Source organism: Lissotriton helveticus, chromosome 2_2 (genome assembly GCF_964261635.1).
Source record: "Lissotriton helveticus chromosome 2_2, aLisHel1.1, whole genome shotgun sequence".
NCBI classification, from domain to species: Eukaryota; Metazoa; Chordata; class Amphibia; order Caudata; family Salamandridae; genus Lissotriton; species Lissotriton helveticus.
Window position 1 is genome coordinate 520,270,384 of NC_136060.1, and position 18,987 is coordinate 520,289,370.

An 18,987-nucleotide genomic window follows, 5' to 3' on the forward strand; every position below is an offset into this window, starting at 1 on the left:
CTTCAGTCTTCTACGTCGAGTAGGATGTTGAAGGTCCAGAGTTTCGTATCAGAGTTTCAGCCAGGATAAATCTAAAGTTCTGGGGCTGGATTACCTGCTAGGTCCCTCCTATGGGTGGGACCCAGGAAGGGGGTGGTTACACCCCTTTCCCTTTGTCAAGTTTCGCGCCAGAGCTGGGGCTGGAGTGCCCCAGCACCGGTTTGAACTAGACTATGCATGGGACACCTTGTGTGCCCCAGGCAGTGTCTCATTTCATTCAGCCCTCCCTGCCCCAATACACTATAGCCTGTCTGGGGTGGTGCTAGCACCTCCCTGTGACAGGAAACCTATTGTCCAAGCCTCCCTCGCTGGAAGGACTCCCAGCAGCAGGAGGTCAGACTTGTGTCTGTGACAGCAGCATCCATTTTGTGATGCTGAGGCTCTGGTTAACTTTAACCGGGATTAGTAGGAACAACATGTCTTCTCCCTCTAGAAGGGTGGCATGCTATCCCCATCACTAGAACTGGCGAGGGGGTAGTATTCCAAAGCGTATGACACCTTACACGACATGTTTTGATAAAGCCAAACTAAAGTTAGCATCTGACCGTGAGGTTCAAAATGCACTTAAGAGTATATGGTATGGCAATATCCTAGAACAGCTATAAGGACATGGTTCCAAAAGCTGCAGACAGGCTCAGCTCATGCTAGAGCACCATCTCACATAAAACCAAGCACTCTGTCTCCAGTATTGTTAAGGCCTGCCATAGGAGTCACTTATAGGTGTATATGTGTCTAGATATAAGGTTAGATATAGGAATACTATACCTAAGCAGGGGGTGATTACATGACCTTGCCCCAGCTGAGTGATCAGCCAGTTGTGTCAGTTTGGATGGCCAGCCCGGGGTGGCAAAAGATATGCTGAAGCCCCTGGTAGGCCTTGGGTGCACCTATGCCATGAGTACCAATAGTACACTATACAGGGGCTCATAAGGTGACCCAATATCCAATTAGTTATGTACCTAGGGTACATGGAGTCCATTTTACAGAGAGAGCAGATAGCCTGGGGCCCTGGTTAGCAGGATCCCAGGCCAACTAAGTCAAAAACCAGCTAAACACAATGCAAAACATCTGGGGTAACCATAGTCAGGTATCCACCTTCCTACAGAAGGTTTTCAAATTCCAATTTTTGCTTTTCTCAGGATCTGACTTTGGCAATTTTGAGATGTTTTTTCTCGCTGTAATGGCTAGTAACATATCATACAGCACTGTTTTATAGGGTTCACATACAATGCTCAGAGATTCAAATAATTCACTGCTTTAATCAAAATACAACACTGAGTCAGCCTAGACTTCTTGCACAGTTGATGTGTCCTTTAGTTCCCATGTATTAATTCTTCAATAAGTTGCTGTAGCATGGGTGTTGTTTGCCATGCTCATAAGTGATTCAAGATCCCCTGTGCAGAGTAATCCACTTCAAGTAAGGGGGAAGGGTATACCTGCCTTATGTGAACACATGGTCTAATCTCAAGAAGGTTTCATGCGCCCCCGAGAAACAAGAGAACTGTTCACCAGGAGGGTGTTTCGGTCACCAAAGATCAACAAGGCCCTGTGCTCTGAGAAAGGGGTGTGTGCAGGGAATTCCAACCAGTAGCCTTAGTCCTACCCAGCTCTGGGACCTTAATATCATTGCAGTCTCCTCTATCAGTCCTGATTTTTGGAGACAGGTCTAACATCTGGTCGAGGGAATGGTGGCCTGACACCCTAGGCGCCTGTCCAACCCCCGTACCCGAGGGAAGAATCTAGGAGTGGTGGTGGATGTCTCCTTAGCCATGAACCTGCAGGTTTCTAGGACAGTGGCCACTTGCTTCGGGCTTATCCTGATCATAAGAAAAATTTCTCAGTTCCACTCACTTGAGGCCCGCAAAAAAGTTGTGATTGCATTAATATTGTCCAGATTGGACTATTGCAAAGCCCTTTATTTAGGCATCAACAAAGGCCAGCTACGTCGTTTACAGATGGTGCAAAACGCCACTGCCAGGCTGGGGATGGACATCCCCAAACATCATTTGGTCTCATCCTCCCGTAGATCGTTGCGCTGGCTGCCAGTAGACCGGAGAATTGTGTTTAAAACTCTCTGCCTCACTCATAATGCATACTATGGCCTGGGCCCTCCGGGCATAAAGACCATTTTTCAACAGTATGTGCCCTCCAGAAACCTGAGGTCAGCAAAAAAGAATCTCCTTGTTGTTCCTAGGGCCAAAAAGATGAGATGGGACTGAAGGGCCTTTTCGATTGTAGCCGCAAATGTTTGGAACTCACTCCCGGACTCTCTCTCGGGGCAACAAGTACACTCTATCTTTCGTAAAGCTCTGAAGACATGGTTGTTCCCTGAAAGTTGGGTTTGAGTAGGAATCGGTTCTCTCCTGTATGTTATCGGTGCTAGCGCCTTGATGCCCTTGGGCTAAGTCCGCGCTTTAAAAGTCTCATACTCATTCATTCATTCATTATCACTGAGAAAGTGCATTTGGCCTCCAGCAGAATTTTCCTCCAGCGTCCTTTTTGCAGCCATGGCGGTGCATATACGTCAATGGCGGTGAAGCCACATTTGGCAGAGTTTGGATTAGTCCCTTGCACCCTGGCATCAGTACCACTGGGGTCAGGACAGAGTATAGAAACTTGGAAGGTGGTATTCTCTTTAGCCAGTGTTGCTCCTCCCAGGATCTCTGGGTATAACCTGCATGCACCAACGAGATGTACTGACCTCTGCCCAGGAGCTTATAATCCGTCTCAATCCAATCTGTCTACTGGAGTAGTATAATATCCTATGAGTGCCTCTGGATATACTGAGCTACAATTCCTATCTTAATTGTATTGTAGAGGCCAGTCACATTCCAAAAACACATGTTAAGCCTCTTCAGTGACCTATCCACGATCATCTTCCATCAGATCCAATTCACCCCAGAGTAGTACCCACTACCTCCTCCTCTGCCCCGTCTTGCCCGTCATGCCACGGTATCATTATATGCTTGTGTGCACCCAAGAACATTCGTACTACAACAATCTTAACCCCTCTTCCGCCCCATTATTCCACTGTACAAACTTACAGCTACTATTACACCAACCATAGAAGGGCCTGTCACCCTCCCCACCCAAACTTCACACAAAAAACTACAGATCAGAAATTCACTGTACAAGTTGGTTATGTATAACAATTCTCACTTATTTAGGGGGACCATCCCTCCAAGACAGACGTGGGGGGCTAAATTGCTTTATACTTACATCCTGAAATCTCATCTTCATCTCTATCTCCCCTTAACCTCCCTTCTCACAGTCACCCACAGTCTCTATCAGGCCAGCACTGGTGATACAGTTGGTCGTAGACATTCAGTATTTTCGGCAGTCATCAGTGCCCTGTTGCAGGAGGTCTGCCATATCCTCTTTTCCTGACTCTGGATTATCGCTGGAATGTTCCAAGAAGTTGTTTTAGCAAGATCAACCTTCAACATCCTCCTCTTGATCCTGGAGATGAGTAACTGAGATTTTTTGGTCCTTAACTTCTGGTTGTAGATTTTTTTGTCAACGCTTAATTTCTTTCTCAGTGTTCGTGACCTTTGGGGCAAGCTACGTGTGGTCCACACTAAACACACTGAGATCGACTACAACACTCTTGATGTTGGCCTTCAGTGTCCCTCTCATGTCCGAGACTGACCCAGGATTTTCCTAAATTGTTCCGGCTGTCTCTTCACTGCAGTTTCTAGGTTTCTTGGAGAGGGCTCATCCGTTCCTCTGTCCTGCTTCTGCAGCAACAGTGCTCCCTTCATGGTTGGGGCGTTATTGGTTTTAGATTTCACCATTGCAGAGCCTCTAGCAGCAGATCTGATGTCCTTGGGTTGGCCGATCATTCACCAACTTCAATCCCCAGTGGGGGTTAGGAAGCAAAGGGGGGTACGACTGACTGTGTACCTGATGTCACCTGTAGGAGAGTAGGGTCTGCTATCCTATGGTCACCCCAAATTTTTGCTTTTTGCTTCACTGGTTTTCGACTACTGAGGCTGTGGGCCTGCTGATCAGACCCCCAGCCTGCTGTTCTCTCACTAAATTAATGACACATGTGCTATAGGCACATACCAATTGGAAATGGACTCCTTGTCAGCCCCTGTAGAATGCACTATAGGTGCACAGGGCACAGGAGCCACTAAGGCCTACCAGGGGCTGCAGCATATCTTTTGCCACCCCTGGCTGGTTCTTAAATTGACACAACTGGCTGATCACTCAGCTGGGGTAAGGTGGTGTACACACCCCTTGCTTAGATATAGTATACCTATGTCTAAACCTATATCTGGACACATGTAAACCTGTGAGCCACTCCTATAGACAGGCCTCACCAATCCTGGAGGCTGGGTGCTTGGTTTTTATGTGAGATGGAGCTCTAGCATGAGCTGAGCCTGTCTGCAGCCGTCGGGAACAAATCCCTAAGCTGTTTCAGGATAATGCCATACCATATACTATTAAGTGCCTTATAATCCTCGCGGTTATTTAGCAACTCTGGTTTGGCTTTATCAAAACATGTCGTGTAAGGTGTCATACGCTTTGGAATACCATCCCCTCGCCAGTTCTGGCGACGGGGATGGCATTCCACCCCTCTAGAGGGGTAAGACATGTTACTTCACTTTAATGCGGTTGATTTCTCCAAAGGCCTTAAGATCCACAAAATGGATGCCTCTGCCACAGACAAATGTCTGGACCCCTGGAGCTGACCGAAACCCAGTCAAGGGGGTCCTGGACAAAGGGTTTCCTGTCACAGGAGGGTGTCACCGCCCTCCAGACAGGAGATAGTGTATTGTAGCAGGGAGGTTTGAAAGAAACCAGACACTGCCTGGGGCGCACAAGGCTGCCCCTTGCATAATCCGGCCAAACCGGTTCTGGGGCACTCCAGCCCTCGTGCCAGGGCGGCCTGGATCAAAGGAAGGGGGTGTATCCACCCACTTCCTGGGTCCCACCCATAGGAGGGGACCTAGCAGGTAATCACGCCCCCCAGATTCGAATAAGAGTGGGAGCAGTGCCAATGCACATCAGATTTCCTGGAAGAAACATTTGAAACGATATTCTGGACCCTTCGCCCTCCATCTCAACGTGGAAGCCCGAAGAATCTCCCTTGTGGTCAAGGAGTGACCACCCTGCAGCAGCAGGCACCATCCAGCCCTCGACGTCTACTTAGTTGCAGTTCCCGCCGGAACTCGAGCGACTGAGATCGACGAGATCAAGCCTGCCCAGCTTCTAACAGCCCGATCCACAGTCCATGCAAAGCTGAGACCCGTGGAGGCGACCGGAAGCGTGGGGCACGCCATCTTGAAGTGACCACGAGACGCTGACCGTGCAGCCCACGAGTGACCCTCGAAGCTGTACACCGGGGTTTGAGAAGCCCCCACCCTGAGCTACTCCTGAGCCGAAGTTCAGCCCTCCACACTCGACGAGTGCTGCGTGGGGCCCTTTGGCACGATTTGGCTCAACGCGTTGGCCCGGTCACTTGCCAGCTGGCTTGTGGTCCCTGTGCCGACGAACTACAAAAGAAGACTCGTGATTCTGGTTGCTCCAGATCCACACCAGCTCCCCTGAAAGGGAGCCCCGACTCTGACCTTCCTGGTCCGAGTAAGACGCCATCTTCCAATCCCGCGTGGATTGCTCTTACCAAGGCTTGTTTGCTCCAAACCGGAAGCCGACTGCACCGACGGTGAGAGCCTGCGTGGGACAGATCGTGACCTGCTCCTGGACGTCGCAGATGCCCCAGAGCCCACGTGACAACGAAGAGAAGCGCCTCGACGACCACCTGATTGCGCCCGACATTGCCTGGTTCCGTCCTGGTTCCACCCTGGTCACTGCTGAGTGACCCAGACTCTGTCCCCTCTGCTTTCAGGTACTCTACAACTTGAGTCCACCCTTGGACTCCACCGGACACTTCGTCTTCACCCTGCCTGCAGCCCTTCCAGCTTCAAGCACCAAGAGCCTGCGTGTCAAAACCCGACGCCACTTCGACCCTGTGCACCCACTTCCTGTGGGTGAGGTAACTTTGCTCCGCCGGTGTTCCCACACTGGTGCACACCTCTAGGGTCTGTGTGTTAAGTTTTGTTCCTCTAGGTTCAGCGGAAGTGTCCTTAAACTTTAACTATTTGACTTTTACGCACCATTGGTTAACATTGGTGCATGCGTGCGCTTTCCGCACATCTCCCGAATCCCGAGGGCCATTCCCGACTTCAGCATTGCTTGTCCTGACTGCTCCCAGCGATTCCCTAGGCCCTAGGCCTAACCACTGTTCGAGTGGCCTCTCTTATACCACTTGTTTAGTATATGGTTTGAGTGGCCCCCTGCCCTCATCCATAATTGTGCAACTTTGTATGTTTAAACAGTGCTTTTGATTTAACGCTTGTGCCCCTTTATTCATAAAGAATACTGGGGATTGTTTTTAGTAATAAACACATATATTTTTATAATATATACTTGTGTGGTGTCCTTTCATTTGGTATTACAGGATTGTATGTGGTAAAACAGCTCGCTTAACACGACCTCTTAAGTTAAGCCTTTAGGCTGCTTAGTCCATGCTACCACTAGGATAGCTTGTCTAATAAGGTTGACTTACAACCAGACACCATAAGGGGATTGTTTGGTCAGGTAGTAGGTGGTTCCAGAATTGGAAACATCCCCTACCAGGCCAACTTCTCACATTGGTGAGCAGCGGTGCGGATTTGAGCTTGCTGTTGTTTTACCATTGCAATCTTTATATCAAATTGAAAGATCACATCAAGTACCTCTAGGTACATATAAAATCAAAAGCTTAGCATATTAAGTTCTACTGAACTTAGTAGTTGTAGGTTGAAGGGAGTAGCACACCCCTGACTACAACTCACTAGCAAGGTCCAGTAGGAAAACACTTAGTGTAGGTAAGTGCACCACTTACACCTCACTAGTAACCATGTCTGACACAGGAAAGGCCTCAGGGTCTAGTCCTGTGACAGTTGACCCTACCAAGGCAACTTTTGGATATGACAAACTAACCCGCAGAGACTTGATTGTCTTGTGCAAAGCAAGAGGGTTAAAAAGGGGCAGAAGCCCCACCTGCCTAATCCTGGTAGAACTCCTAGAACAGGATGACTTAGAGAAGGCAAAAGCAGCTTCCCTAGATACAGGAACTGGAGGGAACCCCCCTGCAGTTGATCCCCCTGAAGAGGAGGATGATGATGACTTGGATGAGGACTCAGAAGTTGAGGACTTAGAAGTACAGGATCAGGGTAGCCAGGTTCCAGTTGGTAGGCTTAGCCAGGCCAACTTGGACCTACTGGGGAATGGAGAGGGCCAGCACCTCCCCAGAACCCAACATGTGATTCTCCCAGGCAACAGAAGAGTGAGATCTCCCTCAGGGGACTCTCATCTTTCTAGTGCCTCCAGAGAATCAGAGAGAGGCATGAGTGCTTCTCAGAAAGCTGAGCATAGGGCTAGAATGAGGGCTGTCAGACTCCAGATAGAGAGAGAGGAGGTAGCCCTGAGTCAAGCTAAGCTTACCTTAGCTCAAGCTAAACTTGCCTTGGCAAGAGAGCAGAAATTAAGTGGCTTAGATGTCACTGGTGGCAGCAATTTTCCAAGAGAAAAAGACAGGGCCTATGACAATAGAAACCTGACCAAGATTGTGCCCCCCTTCAAAGAAGGGGATGACATCCACAAATGGATGACTGCTCTTGAGAGAGCCTGCATGGTACAGCAGGTTCCTGAGAACCAGTGGGCTGCAATTTTGTGGTACTCCTTTTCTGAGAAAGGGAGAGACAGGCTCCTCACAGTTAGACCTGAGGATGCCAAAAACTACTCTGTTTTGAAGAGTGCTCTCATTGAAGGGTATGGCCTAACCACTGAGCAATACAGGTTGTTGTTCAGAGACACCCAGAAAGCACAGACTCAAGACTGGACTGATTTTGTGGAGTGTGCCACTAAGGCTTTGGAGGGTTGGTTACAGGGAAGTAAAGTTTCAGACTATACAGGATTGTACAATCTTATGATGAGAGAACAGATCCTTAATAACTGTACAAACCAGCTGTTGCATCAATACCTTATTGACTCTGATCTGACCTCTCCCCAAGAATTGGGAAAGAAGGCAGACAAATGGGTCAGAACAAGGATTAAGCAGAAACCCCAGAACCAAGGTGGTGACCAGAAGAAAACAGACCAGAAGGGTGGTAATCAGAATCAGAAAGATAAAGAAAAAGACCAGAAGTCTTCAGGCCCCCAAACTAATAGTAAGGAGGGTGGTTCCCAAAATGGTAACAAGAAGAAGAAGAACAAAGGTCCAAAGACACCTTGGTGTAATACCTGCAAATCAGTTTCACACTGGGGCAGTGAGTGCACCAAGGCAAATCCAGTTCCCACCACTACAGCTCCTAAAGCAACTGCAACCCCAAGTACAGTAAGCAGTGGTGGAACACAGTCCAAGGGTGTAGCTGGGTTGACCCTGGGTATTGAAGTAGGATCTGGCCTAGTCAGAGTCCCTACACAGGCAGTTCTCCTGTATGATGTGGACATTGAGTTGCCCACTGCAGTAAGCCCCACTAACCTGGGCAAATACAGGCAGACTCCCTTAATAAATGAGAAACTGGCTCAAGCTTACAGGGACACATGTGCTAGTGTCACCATGGTGACCCCTGGCTTTGTGGACCCTGGACAGATTGTACTAGGAGAGAGCTACCTAGTAACCAATGCAAGCAACTCCACTACCTCCCATAGTGTGGCAGTTGTGAACTTCTCCTGGGGAGGGGTTGATGGCCTAAAGAAAGTTGTGGTGAGTGCAGACCTACCAGTAGACTGTCTGTTAGGCAATGACCTTGAAAGCTCAGCATGGTCAGAAGTGGAGTACAGGACTCATGCAGAAATGCTAGGGATTTCAGAGCATGTCCTTGCCATGACAAGGGCTCAGGCTAAGAAGTGCCTTCCTGAACCAGTGGTGGATCTTGAGACAATAGACCAGCCACAACCCAAGAGAAGGAGCAAGAGAGGAAAGGCCTCGCCTTCCACCTTGCCCCAGGTTGAGGATCAGGTTTCAGAGGAAACTGATTCTGCAGTCCAAGAGGAGACTGTCTCTGAGGAGCTTGAACCTGACCAGGTTGAGTTTCTGGGGACAGGGGGACCCTCAAGGGCAGACCTGAGGCAGGCTCAATTAGATTGCCCTTCCCTTGAACCCCTCAGACAGCAGGCTGCTGCTGAGGCTGCTGGGGATGCCCAAGGTACCCATACTGTGTATTGGGATGAGGGACTCCTTTACTCAGAGGCTAGAACCCCCAAGCCTGGCATGACCAGGAGGTTGGTGATACCTCTGCAGTTTAGGGGATTCCTCCTTACCTTGGCCCATGATATTCCCCTTGCAGGACACTTAGGCCAGAACAAGACGTGGGACAGGCTTGTTCCACACTTTCACTGGCCTCACATGTCAGAGGATGTCAAGGAGTTTTGTCGCTCCTGTGTCACTTGCCAAGCCAGTGGTAAGTCAGGTGGCACAACAAAGGCCCCCCTAATACCACTACCTGTGGTGGGGGTCCCCTTTGAGAGAGTTGGAATTGATATTGTGGGTCCAATGGACCCCCAAACAGCATCTGGGAACAGATTCATACTGGTGGTAGTGGATCATGCCACCAGGTACCCAGAGGCTATTCCCCTAAGGACCACCACAGCACCTGTGGTGGCAAAAGCCCTCATTGCAGTTTTCTCAAGAGTGGGCTTTCCTAAGGAGGTACTATCAGATAGAGGAACAAATTTTATGTCCAGCTATCTAAAAGCAATGTGGAAGGAATGTGGAGTAAACTACAAGTTTACCACCCCATATCATCCACAATGCAATGGGCTTGTGGAGAGATTTAACAAGACCCTTAAAGGCATGATAAAAGGATTACCAGAGAAGCTCAGGCGGAAATGGGACATTCTTTTACCCTGCCTGCTCTTTGCTTACAGAGAGGTCCCACAGAAGGGGGTTGGCTACAGCCCTTTTGAACTTTTGTTTGGCCACCCTGTGAGAGGTCCATTGTGTTTGGTGAAGGAAGGATGGGAGTTACCTCTCAAAAAGCCCAAACTAGACATAGTGGACTATGTACTTGGTCTCCGCTCCAGGATGGCTGAGTACATGGAAAGAGCATCCAAAAACCTGGAGGCCAGCCAAGAATTGCAGAAAGCTTGGCATGACCAAAAGGCTGTACTGGTAGAGTTCCAACCAGGACAGAAGGTATGGGTACTGGAGCCAGTGGCTCCAGCAGCACTCCAAGACAAATGGAGTGGACCCTATCCTATTATTGAGAAGAAAGGGGAAGTCACCTACTTGGTAGACTTTGGAACACCCAGGAGCCCTCACAGGGTAATCCATGTGAATCGCTTGAAAGCATTTGTAGACAGGGAGGACATGAGCTTGCTCATGGCCACAGATGGGGAACAGGAGGAAGAGAGTGACCCTCTCCCAGACCTGCTTTCCCAGAACCCTGATGATGGTTCAGTTGATGGAGTAGCCTTGGCAGGCAGCCTCACTGACCAGCAACAGAGGGACTGCAGACAAGTTTTGCAGGCTCACAGGCAAATGTTTTCACTCACACCCAGCCAAACTGACTGGTGTACCCATGTTGTGGACACTGGTGACAGTTTGCCTGTCAAGAATAAGATCTACAGGCAACCTGATCATGTCAGGGATTGCATCAAGGCTGAGGTGCAAAAGATGTTGGAGCTTGGAGTGATTGAGCCATCAGAGAGCCCATGGGCCAGCCCAGTAGTCCTGGTGCCAAAACCTCATACCCAAGATGGTAAGAGAGAAATGAGGTTTTGCGTGGATTACAGGGGTCTCAATGCTGTCACTAGGACAGATGCTCACCCCATTCCAAGAGCAGATGAGCTCATTGACAGATTGGCTTCTGCCAAGTTTCTGAGCACATTTGATCTGACAGCTGGCTACTGGCAAATCAGACTAGCTGAGGAGTCAAAGGCCAAGACAGCATTCTCTACCCCTAGTGGGCATTATCAGTTTGTGGTAATGCCCTTTGGTTTGAAGAATGCACCTGCCACTTTTCAAAGGTTGGTGAACCAAGTCCTTACTGGGTTGGATGACTTTTGTGCAGCTTATCTGGATGATATTGCTGTCTTTAGCTCCACCTGGGAGGATCACCTGATCCACCTGAAGAAAGTTTTGGAGGCCCTGCAAAAGGCAGGCCTAACTATCAAGGCCACAAAGTGCCAGATAGGGCAGAGTAAGGTTGTATACCTGGGCCACCTAGTAGGTGGAGGCCAGGTTCAGCCACTGGAAAGCAAAATCCAGGCCATACAGGACTGGGCTCCTCCAGTTACCCAGACACAAGTCAGAGCCTTCTTGGGCCTGACTGGGTATTACAGAAAGTTTGTGAAAAACTATGGGTCTATAGTGACACCATTAAATGACTTGACATCCAAGAAGATGCCAAAAAAGGTTCAGTGGACAGTTAGCTGTCAGAAGGCATTTGAAGACCTGAAGAAGGCCATGTGCTCTGCACCTATCCTAAAGAGTCCTGACTACTCCAAACAGTTCATTGTTCAGACAGATGCTTCTGAGTTGGGGGTGGGAGCTGTACTCTCACAACTTAATCAAGATGGTCAAGACCAGCCAATTGCTTTCATTAGCAGGAGGCTAACCCCAAGAGAAAAACGTTGGTCAGCCATTGAGAGGGAGGCCTTTGCTGTGGTTTGGGCATTAAAGAAGTTGAGGTCCTACTTGTTTGGAACTCACTTCCTGGTGCAAACAGACCATAAGCCCCTCTTATGGCTTAATCAGATGAAGGGTGAAAATCCCAAACTGCTCAGGTGGTCCATTTCCCTACAGGGGATGGACTTTACAGTGGAGCACCGCCCAGGGACTGACCATGGTAATGCAGATGGTCTCTCCAGGTACTTCCACTTAGAACATGAAGACTTATCTGGTCAAGGTTAGTTTAATGTCCCTGCGTTTGGGGGGGGGTTGTGTAGGAGAGTAGGGTCTGCTATCCTATGGTCACCCCAAATTTTTGCTTTTTGCTTCACTGGTTTTCGACTACTGAGGCTGTGGGCCTGCTGATCAGACCCCCAGCCTGCTGTTCTCTCACTAAATTAATGACACATGTGCTATAGGCACATACCAATTGGAAATGGACTCCTTGTCAGCCCCTGTAGAATGCACTATAGGTGCACAGGGCACAGGAGCCACTAAGGCCTACCAGGGGCTGCAGCATATCTTTTGCCACCCCTGGCTGGTTCTTAAATTGACACAACTGGCTGATCACTCAGCTGGGGTAAGGTGGTGTACACACCCCTTGCTTAGATATAGTATACCTATGTCTAAACCTATATCTGGACACATGTAAACCTGTGAGCCACTCCTATAGACAGGCCTCACCAATCCTGGAGGCTGGGTGCTTGGTTTTTATGTGAGATGGAGCTCTAGCATGAGCTGAGCCTGTCTGCAGCCGTCGGGAACAAATCCCTAAGCTGTTTCAGGATAATGCCATACCATATACTATTAAGTGCCTTATAATCCTCGCGGTTATTTAGCAACTCTGGTTTGGCTTTATCAAAACATGTCGTGTAAGGTGTCATACGCTTTGGAATACCATCCCCTCGCCAGTTCTGGCGACGGGGATGGCATTCCACCCCTCTAGAGGGGTAAGACATGTTACTTCACTTTAATGCGGTTGATTTCTCCAAAGGCCTTAAGATCCACAAAATGGATGCCTCTGCCACAGACAAATGTCTGGACCCCTGGAGCTGACCGAAACCCAGTCAAGGGGGTCCTGGACAAAGGGTTTCCTGTCACAGGAGGGTGTCACCGCCCTCCAGACAGGAGATAGTGTATTGTAGCAGGGAGGTTTGAAAGAAACCAGACACTGCCTGGGGCGCACAAGGCTGCCCCTTGCATAATCCGGCCAAACCGGTTCTGGGGCACTCCAGCCCTCGTGCCAGGGCGGCCTGGATCAAAGGAAGGGGGTGTATCCACCCACTTCCTGGGTCCCACCCATAGGAGGGGACCTAGCAGGTAATCACGCCCCCCAGATTCGAATAAGAGTGGGAGCAGTGCCAATGCACATCAGATTTCCTGGAAGAAACATTTGAAACGATATTCTGGACCCTTCGCCCTCCATCTCAACGTGGAAGCCCGAAGAATCTCCCTTGTGGTCAAGGAGTGACCACCCTGCAGCAGCAGGCACCATCCAGCCCTCGACGTCTACTTAGTTGCAGTTCCCGCCGGAACTCGAGCGACTGAGATCGACGAGATCAAGCCTGCCCAGCTTCTAACAGCCCGATCCACAGTCCATGCAAAGCTGAGACCCGTGGAGGCGACCGGAAGCGTGGGGCACGCCATCTTGAAGTGACCACGAGACGCTGACCGTGCAGCCCACGAGTGACCCTCGAAGCTGTACACCGGGGTTTGAGAAGCCCCCACCCTGAGCTACTCCTGAGCCGAAGTTCAGCCCTCCACACTCGACGAGTGCTGCGTGGGGCCCTTTGGCACGATTTGGCTCAACGCGTTGGCCCGGTCACTTGCCAGCTGGCTTGTGGTCCCTGTGCCGACGAACTACAAAAGAAGACTCGTGATTCTGGTTGCTCCAGATCCACACCAGCTCCCCTGAAAGGGAGCCCCGACTCTGACCTTCCTGGTCCGAGTAAGACGCCATCTTCCAATCCCGCGTGGATTGCTCTTACCAAGGCTTGTTTGCTCCAAACCGGAAGCCGACTGCACCGACGGTGAGAGCCTGCGTGGGACAGATCGTGACCTGCTCCTGGACGTCGCAGATGCCCCAGAGCCCACGTGACAACGAAGAGAAGCGCCTCGACGACCACCTGATTGCGCCCGACATTGCCTGGTTCCGTCCTGGTTCCACCCTGGTCACTGCTGAGTGACCCAGACTCTGTCCCCTCTGCTTTCAGGTACTCTACAACTTGAGTCCACCCTTGGACTCCACCGGACACTTCGTCTTCACCCTGCCTGCAGCCCTTCCAGCTTCAAGCACCAAGAGCCTGCGTGTCAAAACCCGACGCCACTTCGACCCTGTGCACCCACTTCCTGTGGGTGAGGTAACTTTGCTCCGCCGGTGTTCCCACACTGGTGCACACCTCTAGGGTCTGTGTGTTAAGTTTTGTTCCTCTAGGTTCAGCGGAAGTGTCCTTAAACTTTAACTATTTGACTTTTACGCACCATTGGTTAACATTGGTGCATGCGTGCGCTTTCCGCACATCTCCCGAATCCCGAGGGCCATTCCCGACTTCAGCATTGCTTGTCCTGACTGCTCCCAGCGATTCCCTAGGCCCTAGGCCTAACCACTGTTCGAGTGGCCTCTCTTATACCACTTGTTTAGTATATGGTTTGAGTGGCCCCCTGCCCTCATCCATAATTGTGCAACTTTGTATGTTTAAACAGTGCTTTTGATTTAACGCTTGTGCCCCTTTATTCATAAAGAATACTGGGGATTGTTTTTAGTAATAAACACATATATTTTTATAATATATACTTGTGTGGTGTCCTTTCATTTGGTATTACAGGATTGTATGTGGTAAAACAGCTCGCTTAACACGACCTCTTAAGTTAAGCCTTTAGGCTGCTTAGTCCATGCTACCACTAGGATAGCTTGTCTAATAAGGTTGACTTACAACCAGACACCATAAGGGGATTGTTTGGTCAGGTAGTAGGTGGTTCCAGAATTGGAAACATCCCCTACCAGGCCAACTTCTCACATCACCCCTGACACATGGGATGCCCAGCTGCTGCACACAGGGGGTGGGGCACATGGTAGAGCTGCAAATCTCGGGCAGAGGAGCAAAATTATTTGCAAATGTTATGTTATGTTAGGGACATTTTTATAGCACACGACTCACCCGGGGGCATCTCCAAATGAGCATCCTCAGAGCATCTCTTGCTCCGTCCTCAGGCTGGACAGTAATAGTTCATTTATACCAATGCAGGGCATCAGCAGCACCCTGATCGTTAGACCTATCCTGTGAGGCCGCAGCACTGGTCACCTCCATGTCTCCATGGTAACCGTAGTCCAATCATATAACAGTCCATAATATATACTCGAGTGACGTCCCTCCCGCTTCCTCTTTCTTCACTGCTTGTCAGTTAAGCGACATTCCTAGCATTCTTCTCTTATCTGACGTGTATTTCTTCAATCCAACACAGTGGTTCAGCACCCCACAAAGTAAACAGTGACAAAAGTAGTCAGAACAACAATCAAGAAAATCAATTCAGTAGGACTTAAAGTTTTCTTTCTTGCATTTATTCAAAGTCTTCATGCAAAAACGTAGCCAACGTAGCCAACGCGTTTCGTCCGAAGGACTTCTTCAGGGCGAAGGATATTGATGACGTTTGTCGGTAGTTTTTCTCTCAAGACTTTATTGTTCAAAGCTTCAAGTATGCGTGGCATTTATAGCCTTATTATGAAGGAAAGTAGTCAATTCCTCCTAATCAGTATACATCGTGGCAGAACTACAAACTCGAGACCGGGACCGAGGGAGAACGAACACGTCGTGCAGATCAAAACCAAGTCTATTACGGATACCATACGAATTAGTTGTGAATAATGGCACCATTCTGATGGCCTATCTGCCACGATGTATACTGAATAGGAGGAATTGACTACTTTCCTTCATAATAAGGCTATAAATGCCACGCATACTTGAAGCTTTCAACAATAAAGTCTTGAGAGAAAAACTACCGACAAACATCCTCAATATCCTTCGCCCTGAAGAAGTCCTTCGGACGAAACGCGTTGGCTACGTTTTTGCATGAAGACTTTGAATAAAAGCAAGAAAGAAAACTTTAAGTCCTACTGAATTGATTTTCTTGATTGTTGTTCTGACTACTTTTGTCACTGTGTACTTTGTGGGGTGCTGAACCACTGTGTTGGATTGCATAAATGTTGGGAGTCTAGGGGTATATGACTTCAGGTTCCTGGAACCCACAACAAATAACTGGACCACAAAACATTGGATGAAGTGCAGTCATCTTTGCCCTATACCCCTGCTCTAGTGTTCTTTGACGTGTATTTCTTGTATTTGTGTGACGGTTTTTGCCCTGTGATATTTACTGCTTTGTTGTTATTGCACGGCAGGCTTTCGCCTGGGCGCTTTCACCCGCAATCACGGACCGCGGACCTCCCGGTGTGCGTTGTGGAGACTCTGTCAGGCGCGCGTAGCCCGAGCGAGGCAGAGCCGTGGAGGGCTCTCCCCGGCACTCTGCGCGCGTGTAGGGATGGACTCTGCACCTGTGGCCGGTCCTATCCCTATCCAACCCATGCTGCTTTGACACCGCAACTCGGTGATTCCTGCATTCCTTCCTCACACGATCTCGATCGATCAGTGACAGCAGCGCCATCTGAGGTCTCTGACATAATTGCACCCAATATTTTTTGACAGCTTTCTGAGGCAGTTTTAAGGTCTTGCCTGGCGTTAACAGCGCGCATGTGCTGCCCTCCCCATGCGAGGGCCTTTTGGAATCAATATGGATTCAAAAGCGTGCACACGGACGGACAGAAGATGTGCACGCGCGGCGTTTCTGGGAATTACACGTGACATCAGATAGACAAGAACAAGCATTGAAAATGCAATAGGTCTCGCCTTTGATTAAGTTAAAGCCATTTGCTGTGCTAATGGTATTGTATAGCAACGCAAATGGCTTTAACTTAATGAAAGGCGAGACCTATTGCATTTTTAATGCTTGTTTCAAATAAGCTGCTAGAGCACAGACGAGGGGGCTGCCTGCTAAATATAAAGGGCGCTTCTTTGAGCTCATACCCTCATTATGGAAATGTCTTCATCTGAAGACCATTTTTACTCCTCATTCCAGGTGGCTGAGGAGGAATGCCCCCCCACACACCTTCCTCCTGCTGTAGGCCAGGCTCTGTTGCAAGCTATTTCTAGGGCTCTTGCTCCCCTTAGGGATCAGGTGGATAGGCTGGAAAAAAGTATCCCTGAGGTATTCAGCGACCCTAACCATGCGGAGGCGGATCCCAGTGACTTCCAGTTGGGGAATAAAAGGGTCACGAAGCGTAACGTGGGACACCTGGAAGGGTTTGATAAACTCAGGGAAACCTTCCTAAAAAATGTGTGAACACTAAAACACGCACCATGCTGGGAGGAGGAGGAGCCTGAAGAAAATTGCGACACAGTCGCCCAAAATTCTGACCCCGATGACGGTCTTCCTTTTGAGGGGGAGGGTGCATCGCAGGGAGATTTCCCTCTGGCGAGGATATGGATTCGGGTTGCTCTTGGCGTCCAGGTTCCCACTCCTTTGAGTCCCCAGAAGGGGACGGGGGCCACTCAGACATGATCGACCCTACTCAGATTTACCACCCTAGGTCGGCAGAGTGGATTCCTGATGCCAATGTGGCACGGAAAATCCGTCATCCCCTAGCGAAGGAAGTCAGGACTAGGATGAGGGGAGAATGCCCCAGGCCCTCGCTTAAAGGAAAGGTGGCTCACCCACCAGAAGATAGATGAGAAACTATGCATATTTTTTTCAAAATACAGGAGGGATCCCCAAAAAGGATTAAATAGATCCTGGAGAAATTGCCAGGACAAGCTCCTGGACATTGTGGGTCCCTTGACCCAAATCGTTCAACTGGCGGAACATTCGAAAGCGTCTGGATCCCCTTTGTCTACGGACATAGTTGCTGGTTGGGCACAAAGGGCGATATCCCTTCTCAGCAACGCAAATTGTGCCCTGGCAGCCGAACGAAGAAGGTCTGTCCTTATAAAGATTTACCCCAAATTAGGGACCTAGCTACCTCTGAGACGGGCCCCATAGCTCAAGGTAAGCTCTCTGGCAAGCCTTTTGTTAAGGAACTTAACAAGTTCATTACCACCTTTTCAGCCCTGGATAAGGCTCATGACTTCATAAAAAATATTTTTCCGGAAGAGGCAGGGGTCGCTTCTCCGGCCGCATCTATCAGCAAGACCCTTCCAACAGATGTCAGCAATGAAGAAATAATGGCTGGAACGACGGCCGCCAAGGAACCTTCTATCCCAGCAGAGGTTCCGGAAGAGGGAAAGAATGGCACAACAGAGGAGGCGACAACCCTTCAGGGGGACCCTCTGGTAAGAAATATCCTTTCTTTCCCTCAAGATCTGGGGGGAGGCTCCTACACTTCTCACACAATTGGGGAAAGATAACAACAGACCCTTAATTTTTTCAGCAGAAGAGGAGAGTCTGATAGAATCTGAAATTTTGGAACTCCTAAGGAAAGGAGCTATTTGCAGGTCCGTACTACACCCTGTGGTGGTGAGCTTCTGCAAGGCCTACCATGCAAAGGGTTTGCCCTTCTCTGCATAAGTCCTCAGACCAATATGATAGAAGTTGGCACAGAAACTGGAATAGAAAATACAAAGTTTATTAACCTCATGAGGTGGAACTACATTCACACAACACCCTTCGGCAATGTATGAAGTAGCACACTGAATGGAAGGAGCTTGGTCCTTTTATACCCACACAGGGGCTCAAAAGAAGGTGGTACAAGTACAAGAAGAAGGTTTTAGGCACATATAAGGTCATACAGAAAACATACAATCAACAAGTGGGAGGGGCTAACAGTTGCTAATTCTGGTGAACACATCCTGACATTTACAGACTAACAGCAGCTGCATGGACAGTTGTAAGCTCAACTGAGCATGTGCAAAGTGGAAGAGATTAAATATAACCTGTCTCTAGGCAGATTTCAAGAGCAGACAACAGCAAGGTAGGACAGAGCACATGGCACGCACGTGGTAGCACATGGCAAACAAAATGGCTGCCAGAAATACAAAATGGATTCCACAAAACGGAGAAGATAGCCTCTAAATACAGGATGGCTTCTGCTAATGCTAACCCAATCGCTGCCAAATTACAACAACCCAAACGGGTTTCTCAGCAACCTCTTCCTAGTACAGAAGATGAACAAGTGCTTCACATCGGTTATCAATTTAAGAGAGTTCACCGAGTGGCTGGTCTATCGCCACTTCAAGATG